This window comes from Haliaeetus albicilla, chromosome 7, assembly GCF_947461875.1.
Source record: "Haliaeetus albicilla chromosome 7, bHalAlb1.1, whole genome shotgun sequence".
In the NCBI taxonomy this organism is placed as follows: Eukaryota; Metazoa; Chordata; class Aves; order Accipitriformes; family Accipitridae; genus Haliaeetus; species Haliaeetus albicilla.
Genome location: NC_091489.1, coordinates 8359474 through 8372653, shown reverse-complemented (window position 1 = coordinate 8372653; position 13180 = coordinate 8359474).

Sequence of the window (13180 nt, the reverse complement as noted above, 5' to 3'; positions counted from 1 at the left end):
GGAGGGATTTTTTTAGCATTGATCAATCTCATGTGGAAATAAGACAGCAGAGGGAAATAAAATCCAGCTCCTAAGATGTTTTACCAGTGAGATCAGAACAAAAATATTGCTTCGTGATTCACACATAGCTAAGTGTTATACAGAGATTAATTCTCCCACTTGTTGATGTCAGCGTCCCTGCAAGATAACTATGCATTTCATCAGAGAACCATTAAAATGAGCTAAAACTTATACAAATTTATAGCAAGAATAGCAATAAATTTCCTTTATTTTCAAACTAAAGAAAATTTAGGAGCCAGATCATTCAGCTTTTGCCCACTGAAATTTTGTGATTAAAAAATATAGAGTTAGAGCACAGAAAACATTTAATTTTTGCATTAATGTGTTATATAGCCAGTCTGTCATTTGACTTAGGCAAACCACCACAGTAGAAATGAGTGTTCTGAATCATAGTTTATATGTAGTTTAATTCTTCATGTATCCATCTTTTCCAAAGGAATCAGCTAAAATAAATCATAAGTTCATCATGGGAATACACAGATGAACATAGCACTCCTTTAACAAATAATTAGATAGGAACCTCAAAGGAAAAAAAATGTCATTTTGTGCCCCTTAAAATTTCACTGGCCTACAAATTCTTGCTTTCATGTGGGTTATTCTGATGTAATTCCTATTTTTCACAAGAAAACAGGATGACGTACTTGGAGTATGTATGATAAGAAGGAAATTTAACATGAAAAGGTAATAATAGTGCTCCGTCACTCTTCCATTCTCTCTCATTTTCTTCCTGCTGTAATTTAACCAAATGTTCCTTAAATCACCTGAGAAATCCAAGAATCAACAAAAAAGTTGCCATGAAATTACCATGAGACAATTTTCATTTGCCATAAATCTCTGAATATGTGTTAGCAGAAGGAGGTTTTGTCTTTAAAGCTGATTTTTTCCCCCATTGGGAGTGCTCAGAGTGGCACCACACCCAGCAAAACAGCCACTTGGTTAAGCTACTTTCCAGAAACAGAGGCTCTGCCTGTTCTCTGCACGAGGCAGTTGATGACTTTGTACATACATCTGGTACATCCCAGACACATTTTCCGTTAACTGAGCTACTCATGTTTCATTTTATAAAGAATTACAGCATTTTCCAATTCTGAATAAAGAGCTACACTTTGACATTTACCTTTTTTTTTTTTTTTAAATAAGGAAACAGATTTTTTTTTTTCAACTCCAATGATAATCTCTGTTAGTACCCTCTTCTGGGCATAGAACCACCATTTACCAAAAGTAGATACTAAAACCTCCATGTTTACTGTTGTGGGGAAAGAGGTCTAAAAAGACTAACTCTTTAGTTGCAAATATGGGCAACAGCTTTGCCCTCTCAGTAAAACTGAGAGTCAAAACTGGACCTAACTAAGCCAGCAGAAGTCTTTCCCCTGACTTAATGAGGGCTAGGATTTCACACTAAGACTTTAAAGCAAGTAAAATGAAAGAGCAAAGCTTACCTCTATAGCAAGAAAAGAGAGCAAAGAAAGCGGAAAATGGATTTTTTTTTTTTTTAAGAGTTAGAAGGTCATTCATCTTTACAAAAGCTAACGAAACAAATGTCATTAGATGTAGGAGATATAAAAGGTCAAATAAATATCCTGAACATGGAGCTAAAATGTTACAGAAAGACTAAAGGAAGAGGAAAAGCACATTTCTTCCTTTGAGGATAAAATGATTGAAGAATAAAAAAATTTTGGAAAAAATAATCTCAAGAAAAAAAAAAGTCTGCATGGCAAACATTTGAAGTAACAAGCCTGCATTAGAAAAGAAATAATATCCCTTTATTAAATAACTAAAGAGCAACCAGTAACAAGAGTCATGCCCAACAGAAAAAAGAACATTCCATGATAGAATGGTATCTGTTATATTCAGTCTGAATAATCATACCTGATCAACTAATGAAAAGCAAAAGGACAAAAGAAACGAGTCCAAAAAGAAAAAAAAGAAAGAACAAGAAGAGAAACGTTAATTTATCAAGGGACCAGTTTACCAAAGAAGGCAGTAGACCACATTGACCCTTTGACTCAGGGTTAGATAAGTCTTTTCACAATCACCTTTAGGGAATTTTCTTAAAAAATTACAATTTTTTGGAATTGTAAATGGAACACCTGCCCAGTGCAAATGGCCAAACCATCTCCACCAACTTCCAACAGGATCAGAGCTCTCATCCAAAAAGACATATTCAGGACAGCATTTATGTCTAAGTGCTGCAGGTTTGGGCTCATACGTATTAAAATTCTTGGGGAAATTTTATTTATTTATTCTTCCATATTTACTAAATTTTCATCAGCAGAAATTGTCTACAGTTTTAGATCCTTTATGATAAAATATATGCATTGCACTATTTTTCTCATGACTTGAGTAGCTGTCAGTGTTCTCATTCGTTCCCTTTCTTGATTCTGACAAAGACTCTGAACAATAACTTGCTTATCATAATGCCAAATACACTATTTTCAGAGAAGCATATGTTCTGGTGAATTCATAGCATATTTTGTATATTTTCTAATTTGATTATATGAATTCAGCTATGATGCGATCCAAGTGCAGGATGCACCCTCTCCTAATTTAATACCCTGTTTTAAAAGTATGACCCTTCTCCTGACTTGAAATATAGCAGCTGCTCTCCAACAGGATAAACATGAGTAAACTGAAAAATGTCATATTTCTACATTCAATCACAGAGTACATGCACTTGTTTCCAAATGCTAAGTATTCCACACCGTTACATAGTAAGTGTGCTGTAGTAAGGTGCATCTATGAAGGAGCAAAAAGCAAGTTTCTGCTGCTTTTAAATCTTGAGATGTCAAAGAATTCCACATAGAAGAGTTAAGCTTCCAGCTGTACTGTACATATGGGACAATTAAGCACAGAAATAGGAAGTAAACCACCCAACATCTATTGTCGTCTCATGATTAGGACAGACGTGGTTTCTATAAGACAGTCTTAAGTGTCCTGATCTTCTTGTTTCTCCCCTTGTAAGGGATAGGGTTGGACAGAGATTAATGTATCACAGTCTGCCAAAAGTGAACAATTACAGAGAGACAGCAGGAAAGATGAGAAGGGAGTCTCACATAAAACACACCTCAAGGGGTGGATTAAGCTAAGATAGGAATTTACAGTCTGTCCACGCTTCTTCAGTAAACACTCAGCCATTGGCATACACAAGGTAGCTCAGGCAGCCCTCTTCCACTGATGGTAAGACTACTAGGAGTTATTTCTTCACTGCAAGACACGTGCATGCAAGCAGTTCCCAGAAAATTACTGATAAGCTGTAAACACACACTGTTGATTACTCAGCAATAACTAGTTCGTCCATATCCCCTCCCCTGCTCCCCACCCCGAGAGCCAGAGGGATGGGACAGAGGAGGGGAGCACATGCAGAAAGGAGTTCCCTTTTGCCATTTCCCAAATGATACAAGCAGTTTGTCCAACCTTGTCAACACACCTTTGAAACTGCTGTAGTTACTCATGCAGCCCTCCAGTTAGTTTCATAAACCAAAGTTCAACTTCGATTTTTCTTCATGCTTTCCTCTAGGACTGTAGAGAGGACTTGGTTTCCCTGGCTTTTGGCCCCCACTCTGCCTTAGACTGCATTGCTCCACTTTCCCTTTGGGTTCACCAAGTCCAGCCTGGCTCCAACTGCTACTACACCACTGAAGACACTTAGCTCCAGGAGCTATACCTCAGCAATACACCACTCTGGAGTGCAATGAAATCCAAGAGAAAACTCAAATCAGTCTCCTGTTTAAAGTTTTCCAGGTAAAGTCCTGTGTCTGCAGCTGTTTTGGATGAAGGTGTGACAGCCCTACAACCGACTACTTTCCCATTTGTCTACAGATGTGTCTACACCATCTTAGCACAAGTAAATAGGGGAACCTTGTTTGCATCTCCTCCTTGGTGGACTAAAACATTTCTGCATCATACCTCACACTGTCCTGAACAGTGAAAAGCCATTCCTGTATCTCCTGGCAGATCATAGTCAAATTGCCTAAGATCTACAATGGTGATCTACATTAAGTGCTCAATGCTAGATACTATTAAATCAGCTCTACCACATAATTTCCTTGTTACATAGCTCTGGTATTTCCTTCCCTCCATCCAGCAAGGCTAAACTTGGCACAGCTGGAAAACTCTCATCTCCCCTGCACATCCAAAAGGAGCAGTGCACACAATTCAAATACCTTCTGAATTCAGTGGTAGTTTCCTTAGTTGGTCATTTCCCAGGTTGCTTTGTCTTGGAAAAATTCTGCAAAAATAGAAGTCACTTCAGAAAAAAATTCTGTGTTTAAAAAAAAAACAACAAACAAACAAAACAAAAATCCCACAACCAAAAAAACCCCAACCCACATTTTTTGTTCTTATCAGCAAATTCAGCTTTATCTGAATCAGAAGTCTGAAATGCAATGGGAGCCCAAAGAAAGGCGCTTTCTGATCCCAAGCAAATCTATAAAGGTCAAAACTCCTTCTCAGCTGCCTTCTCTGTCCAAACTAATATTTTACCCTCTTTTGCAATTAAAACATCTACAGCATCCTCTACTGGGGAATAGCTGTCACCTCTAGCATATTGCTTTCCTAATCATCCACAGAGTTAATACACTCATCCTGCCTGTCTTTGGCCTTGGCTAATACAGGCTTCCCTGCCTACTCCCATGCAGAATGATAATTTTCCTAAATCATTGTTTTCGCCATGTCATTACTCTCTTTTAATCCCATTATGGGGTCTGACTTCTCTATAGGAAAAAAGACAAAACTGCTTACCTCTGTTGCAGAGTTCTACAAAGGACTCTCCTCAGCTATCATCACTAATTAGCACCAAGTGGTTGAGTGACCTGTTCACCCACACTTACATCTCTTTCTAGCTTTTCCCACTTCATCAACTAGGTGATCTTCATAAAACATCCATGAGTCACGTTCACTCTCTTTTCTTCATACCCCACCACAAAATTCCCGTCTGTTGCAAAGCTTGACAATAATTAGGTTGTTAAAATACCAGAAGTTCCACTTACCATTTTGACCAGTATTTTCTCACTGCTTCATTTTTGCCTCTCCTCCTTCTGCATTCATCCCTTGTCTTGTACTTATATTGTAGCCCTTTTTTGTACCAGACTTTTATGCTCGATTTTTTGTAGAACACTAAGCACAATGAGACTTTGGTCCACAGCTTGTGTCTAATTACTACAGCATGCTACTTCTAATACTAAATTGAGCTAAACTATAAATTATACAAAATTGCAATTTTCACATGTCAATTAGCATGCTGAGATACATTCTGAAGCCACTGTACACATGAGCATTTCCTATCAAGACTGCTGTTTGATATGTACCTTACATACACAGCTAAAGCTACAGATAGGACCCGTAATTCTTTCCCAAAGGAAAATATATATATATATATGCTCTCTCTGCTGCTGCTGCTCCTTCTGATCAGAATACCCTTTAGTTAAAGTATGATAAATGGATAAGAATTAGACCAAATTTCAATTTTTCAGTTGAAATTTTTCAATTACTGCAGATTGTACAGTGTACCTCACAACTCTTGTTGGAAAAAGCAAACCCAAAAAACCCTTAATTGTCCCAACACAGGAGGCACAGAGGATCATTCCTATCTCATTTGCCTACACTGTGGATGCCATTTTTTTCCATTTAATACTATTCACTTCTATAAAAGAGGATGTTTCTACATATTTAGATTCAAGAATCTCTGAAAATTCTTTTAAATGGACATGTTTGTAACATTCTTTCTACAACTGTTCCAGGGTGCTGCCTGCATAGGTCTTAGCAGCCTAGTACTGCTCTAGTGAGTGTTTCAAACTCTGCTAGTGATCTAGGTGTATAATGATGGTGTCCACAATATACATAGTATTTTTTGGTTCATCTGAGAAACAAACATTTTGGAGAATGTTTGTTTGAAAAGGTAAGTCCTCGAAAAAAAAAATAAATAATCAAATCAAGGTTTTTCAGGTTACAGAACAAGAAAGACTGCCAGATTTCCAAGTGTAGTTCTTAAAATATTTACAGTACACCATTTACCATTTCATTCTTACAAAGAACTGGAACACTGAAAGTGGAGCTCTTTTCTGAGCTTCTAATGTCTGCAGTGTATTTGAGAAGGAAATTTATTTTAGTCCTACAGTTTAGACAACAGCCACAACACAAAAAGAAGAAACAAACAAAACAGAATACCAGAACACCCACAAAAAATACAACAAATTCCAATTATCACTTGTTTTGAGGAGTATGTAAAAATATTTGTTCAGATATCAAGCTTGGAAAATTTTGAAGACATTTTAGTCACTCTAGAAAAGATTGCACTCTACTGCTTGGCATTTTCAAATGAAGATAATTCCCCCATAACACTATACATAGCAGTGAACAAATATTCTAACACATAGAAAATAGACTGGAAGTCCATTCTGAATCAGAGGGTTGAACTCATATAAAATAAAAGAAAAAAGGGAAAAAAAAGGGGGGGTGAATCCACATTTACCAGAAGTGATTTGGGTTTTTTGGTTTTGTTTTTTGTTTGGTTTGGTTCTGGGGTTTTGTTGGTTGTTTTCTTTCTTTTACCGGCATAAACTAACGAACAACAATTTATGGAAACAAGGAAGGAAGAATTATGGAAATGAACAAACTAACGAGTAATGCTTTTGATATTGAAATTCTTTGACATGAAAACCTTCTATTTGGGAAGCTGTTATTATCTAGCAAGAATGTTGTCAAACTAACAGCACAACATTTAAAGAAAATTAGAAAGATCAAACTGAAACTCAAATTTAGAAATAATCAGTAAAACAATGATCCCTAAGTTTGGAACCATGAATAAAATGTTTACAGTCTTTAGCATTAAACCTGCATAAATCCTGCTATTTTTAGCAGCAAACAAGTTTGAGTTACTCTTTTCTAAAATTACATTATCAAAAGGCTAAGTAACAGCTAAAAACAGCCTCTAGCAGAATATTATAACAGATGAGATAAAGCAGGGATTAAAAACTAGTAGCTTCCTTGGTAGAAGCAAGATACCTGCAGCACCATGTAGTATACCAAAGAATATATTAGTCTGTACTTCAAGAACCAGGGGCTTTTTGCTGGTATAAAGCAATATAGCTGCACTGACTTGAACTATACTGATTTACACCTACTGAGGATCTGGATCATAAAATCCTCATACTGAAATGAAGTCGCTCTTGACATCAATTGGACAATAGTTTCAATAGCATCCATAAACTTAACATCCTGTAAAGGCCAACAAAACTCTGCAAATATCATCAGGTATCACTGCTACACATTGGCCATAAAATATTAACTAGTGTCCTAGACACAGCACTAAATAAAAGAATTGTTAGTATTTTAAATCCAGGTCAAGTTAGCTTTGTGACAGGAGATAAGAGCTGGTAAGAATCACTATACATAATGATTTTGACAAAGCAAAGTATATTGTACTGCCAAGATGCTTAGAGTGAAACTTGCCTTTGTGAAGACCTGCAGCAAAAGTCCTGTAAACCACCAAAACTCTCAGATTCAGTTAGGAAATGGCACAGAATCTGGTTCTCCGTACTAGGGTAAAATTTACATTAAAGTAGATGATGCTTAGTCCGCACATTTTATAGTTACAACCGATGTGTATGCCTATCTACTAGGATAATTTCTGATCAATATCTGTGATTTCTGATCAATATCCTAATCCTCAGAATAGGATTAAATAAAAACAAAATAAAGAAAATGAAACTGTACTTCAAAAAGCAAAGATTCACCAGACACCTCTTCACCTGAAATTTATTTGGAATGCAGAAGAAAATCTGTTGCCTAGGTTTACAGCTGGAAGATGGCAATTCTGCCACTCAGGAAAGAAGTGTCTGGACAACTACATAGTGGACCTTGAGAGCTTCTTTAACAGGGGAGTCACTTGCTAATTTGCCATTATCTGGGGGGGGGGAAACACTTTTAAAATAATCATGAGTTTAGAGTGTCACCACCTCCAGATTTGCTTGTCTGAAAAATGGGACCCACAAGTTTGGACAAAAAAAGGAACAGACTCAGAGTAATGAATTCTGTCCAGAGCAAATGAACCATCATAAGAAGAGATAATTTTGTGGTACCTCAAATGCCAATCTGTGATAACCATCAGCAGATGGTGAATATCAGATCCTTTGGCCCCAACAGAATAAATGTTTTGAAGGGGAAATCTTCAGAGAACCAGCACTCCAGCAGCATCTCTAAAATTCAATTTAACAACCCAATTAATCAAAAATCTTGGAGATTTTAAAACTCAAAAGCAGCTTAATGATACATGATGACTTCTGAAAGAAGAAAACAAAGTTTCTGCTACAACACATTAATTTAAAATTTCACCTCTGCCATCTTGTTGAAAGAACTGTAGATAAGTAGCCAAATGTGACCTGCTTCACCCCCTCGTATACTTGCAGAGCCATTCACACTCAATATCTGTAAATTTCCCATGCTCAGCTCTTCATACTATGTGGGGTATTTTGCAAGTATTTTGACATAACATAATGCCCAGAACAGGACCATGTAGTCACTACAATAAAAACAGGCTTCCTGGTTCAGTGATGCAGGTGGAGCTCTGCTACAGAACTGCCACTGACAGCCGAGAGGTCTCTTATGGAGATAGGATGAGAAGAAATGGCCTCAAGTTGCAGCAGGGGAGGTTTAGACTGGATATTAAGAAAAATTTCTTTACTGAAAGGGTTGTCAGGCATTGGAACAGGCTGCCCGGGGAAGCGGTTGAGTCACCACCCCTGGAGGTATTCAAAAAGCGCGTAGACAAGGCACTTCAGGACGTGGTTTAGTGGGCATGGTTGATGGTTGGACTCAGTGATCTTAAAGGTCTTTTCCAACCTAAATGATTCTATGATTCTATGATTCTGCTCAACTCTAGAAGTTCACACCAGTTTAGCCCAATTTAAATGAGGCAACACCAGCATAAAACCTGACTGATTCTGGAAAACAGTCTCCCTGCTCTGTAGAAGCTAGATGCCAGCTGCTGGAGAGGAGCCCAGGAAGGTGGGCCGTACCCTGTACCTTTGCATTGGCAACCATAGACAAAAAAGTGTCAAGAGAAGGCCATGACACCTCTTGGCACTGGTGCTGAAGGGAGTCCAGAATCACGTCAGCAGGGATGCAAGCAGGAGGGAACAAGTCGCCTGTGGGCTCCATCAATGTCCAATATCTTAAGTGGGAGAAGAAATTCTGCTGCCAGCTTCTGCAGGCATTGAGGGAGAAACAGCGAATTCACCAGAAAGTCACTGAAAAGCCTATATTTCTGGTAATGTGGGCCTAGCACTCCTCTACTGCTCAGGGTTATCCTTTTTTCTGAGAGAGGACCTCAGGACCTGCAATGTCCTGAGGCATACCCGCTAACCCCACACCTATGTCCCTCTCAACCTTTACTTCGAAAGCCTACACAGGATGGAGGTATAAAAGATCCATTGCTTCCCACACCTACCCTAAGTTAAAGTTGGCATATGGATTAAAATAATTAGAACATTCCAGTGTGCCACAAGCAAGGACATCCAGGCTACTGCCCAAAATTTGGAACTGCAGTTGCAGCTAGATGCTGACATTGCATACCACGGTTGTCTCCAATATTTATGTATATTTATGTGGTCACCTTGCTTCTAGAAGAGCTTGAATCTTTTAGAGAACTACACAACACTTTGCACAATACCAGTAAGGCTTGTAAATGTAGAGGATTACATAGGGTGAAATGCTCACAGAAGATGTTAACTCAGATGACCTTATGTTTCCTTCTGAACTCAAAATCTGTTAATCTAAAATTTGATGAGTAAAGGAACTTCTGATATTGCTAAAAATGTTAAAATGCTAGAAGCAAATATGGCAGCACTAATTTTCCTCAGAAGAAATACCTTGGATTTGAGAAATAGTCTTCTAACAAGTAGATGACAGTTCTGTCCTTCTCAGGGAAGTTTTAGAATTAGTTCTTAAATCAGTTACATGCATACATGTATACATCTATGCGATTGAAGAATTCACTAGCTTAAAATCTATTCTGCCAGGTTATTCACATGAGATTGCTCCAGGGCTCTAGCCCTTAGCCCTAGCATGCCCAAAGCTTGTGGAAATAAGTAGAGAAAACTGTTTCCAAATAAATAATCCAGGATAATGTTGTCAGTGTTCTGATTATGTATAGCTATATTAAGTATATGTTGTGCTATTGCCTATATTTTCTTGTTATGTCCACACAGAAACAAGGAGTGGGCCTCTGCAGGAAGGAAGAGAAGAAAAAAGAAAGAAACCACCGAAACAGTGAGATATATATATATATAAGAAAATGTGCTGCTGTAGGGTGGTGCCACAGCTCTTAAAACATTATTCTTTGATAATTTAATTGTTAAATATTTTTGAAGAATGTCTGCTTGAGGGGGAGAAACACCTATCCACCTCTCAGATGTCAGTCTGTGTTCTTGCAGGATGTTAATTCCTAGAAAGGAGCTAAATGGCATGATTATTCTAATTCAATGAAAAACAAATCTCCAGCAAAAAAAAAAAAAAGAAAAAAAGAAAAGAAAAGAAAAAAGGTCATCATTCAATTAGTACAACAGAGTGGTGAAGAAATGAGAAAATCAACAAGTTTGAAGTGACACCCAAAGCTATGTTGCTTCAAAATCATTGCACTGAATGGTTTTATTCTTAAAAAACCCAACCGTGTCCACTACCAACAACACAAACAAATCTCTAGTTCTGCAATATACATAATTTTAAACTTAAAATATTTGTAAATAAATGCAGTTTTCCTATTAAAACTGTAAAATATTATCTTCAGTTAAGCAATTAATACAGCTTCAGTGGGTGAAATCTACACCATTACTGCTTAATTGCCCAAAGGTGGTTTCAGACACATTCAAATCATATTACCTGTAAGCAAGGAAACATGCTAAAATACTTTGCAATTTGTAGAGTAGGAGATGTCAATCAGGCTTGACTTACTTAAAGTTATTTGAAGAACTGGGGCACAAAAATGAAAGAGGCAAATGGAAGTCTTCCTGTTTGGTAAAAAAAGCACTGATACAGCTGCGATTGATTGTTTTTCCACAACGCGGCCATTGGATATAACTCCCGCGGTCATCAGGTGGTGATCTAAAAAAAAAAAAAAAAAAAAATTAATACAAAATCTTGATCCTCGCTGGCAGCTAATACCTTTTGTTGAACATTTTTCTCAAGCTCTACAAGAAAAAAAATAAAAATCAAATTCTCTATTTTCAAGATATTTTTGCTCTTAAATGTTACAAATTTGGCAGAATTGGTATGGGACTTGCAATTTAAAGCTTATATGTACAGCTTAATGAAACTCCTGCATTATTACAAGATTTGCACTATTTGAACTGCTTACATAAAAATTATAGAATAGAAATAAATACAACTAAATAAATATTAAAAAAAAAAATCCTCACATCTATGTGGATGAAATAATTAATCTCATATGGAAACAAGAACTGATGCTACATGTGGGCTTCAAACAGGACCCTCAAGTACAACCGCAGCAAACTGTGAACATAGTGACTACCATCAGCAGATCAGAATTGTAGCTCTTCTCTGTTGTTTGTAACAGTTTGAGTTGCTGCGGCGAATGGTGCGTGAAACTTTACAGTAGGCTGAGGTAGGATAATCTTCTCCCTTTAACTTATCCCTGACACTTCAGAAAGAGATGCAAGAAAATTAGTAATGGATGACTTGAAAATCATTGTAAAGAATCTTTCTTGCGGACAGAACATGCAAGAAGCTGGCTGGATTATACATACCTCAGTAACGATGGCTTCGGCATCTTTTATGGCTTAAGATTTGCAGCTTGGCTAAGTAAATATGAAAAGATCCCACTACCTCTGTGTAATGTACACAATTACAACAGCTAAAAAGCTAATGACAGTACCTAAAAACCATTCTCTTTATCCAGGTCCTACCACACTCTCAGTTTCACATCTCTTCCTTTCCAGTTTGTTTTACCTGACTTGTCATCTCGAAACCCTCATGTGTGTTGAGATATGTATCACACAATGCACAAAGCAAGGCAACACTACTATGCAGCAAATCCCTTCACTCAAACAGGGGAAAATTCAATCCTTTCTTACCAGTGCTAGATGGGGTTTATTTACCCCACCACAGTGACTTCTGTGGTGATAGATTTGACTCATATAAATGACTACAAAACATACATAACCAGCAATCCACAGAGGAAACCAGAAATCATCAGTAACTGATGCATAGCTGAAAAAAGAGCTGAATTTGTCCCCACAGGCACTATTTGTGCATTCACACACTTAATATTTCACATCACATCTGACTGTGAGTAAATAAGGTGACATTTTGATTATGGAACATATTAGAGACTGACAGTAGTTTTATTGATCTATCAAAACATTCGAAGGATTGATTACTACAGTTTCAAAGTCATTCATTTCAACAGAGGTGCAGGCACCAGACTGCTATAGTCCATGGCAAGTAGGCAAGCACAAAGCCTGAATAATCTCAATTAGAAATGCAAGTCTAAGACTCGTAAGTAAAGAAAACTTTATAATTTAAGGAGCCATTCCACAATGTTTGCTTACTGCAGTGATGCAGCTCTCTTTTTATAGGGCCCGAGAAGATTTTTCCTTCATACTCTGCCCTTGGTAATCTCAAGGGAAAAACAACGTGGTTACGCTGAAAAATGCCCTAGAATGCAATAGTATATGTCCAGTAATGAAACTAAACCAATCTTAGTCCAATGAGGTGCATAACAGTAATTATGCAATTTAGACAAGTCACTTCAGGTTGGTTTCACCAGTAATCCTCTCTGTCACGCTCCCGAGTGTAACCAATGCATGGCACTCCCCTACCACTCAACTGCTAGTCCAACAAATGAGCCTTCCAGATTTCACAGTAAAATGATGGCCATTTGCCTTCCAAATTGTGCTGCTATCCATGCCTTGTAATTTACAGCCGCCTAAGGTTCCCTAAAGACCCAAGAAGAGTGGAAGGCAGAAACAACACACACATCTTCAGCAGTGCAATTTTATCACTGTGATGCCTTCAAATTGTAGTCTCACCATTATTGGACCCCTTTTAGCATAATTACCTGCAGAGCCAAGGGTGGGGACAGAGTACAGAACAGAATGTAACAAAG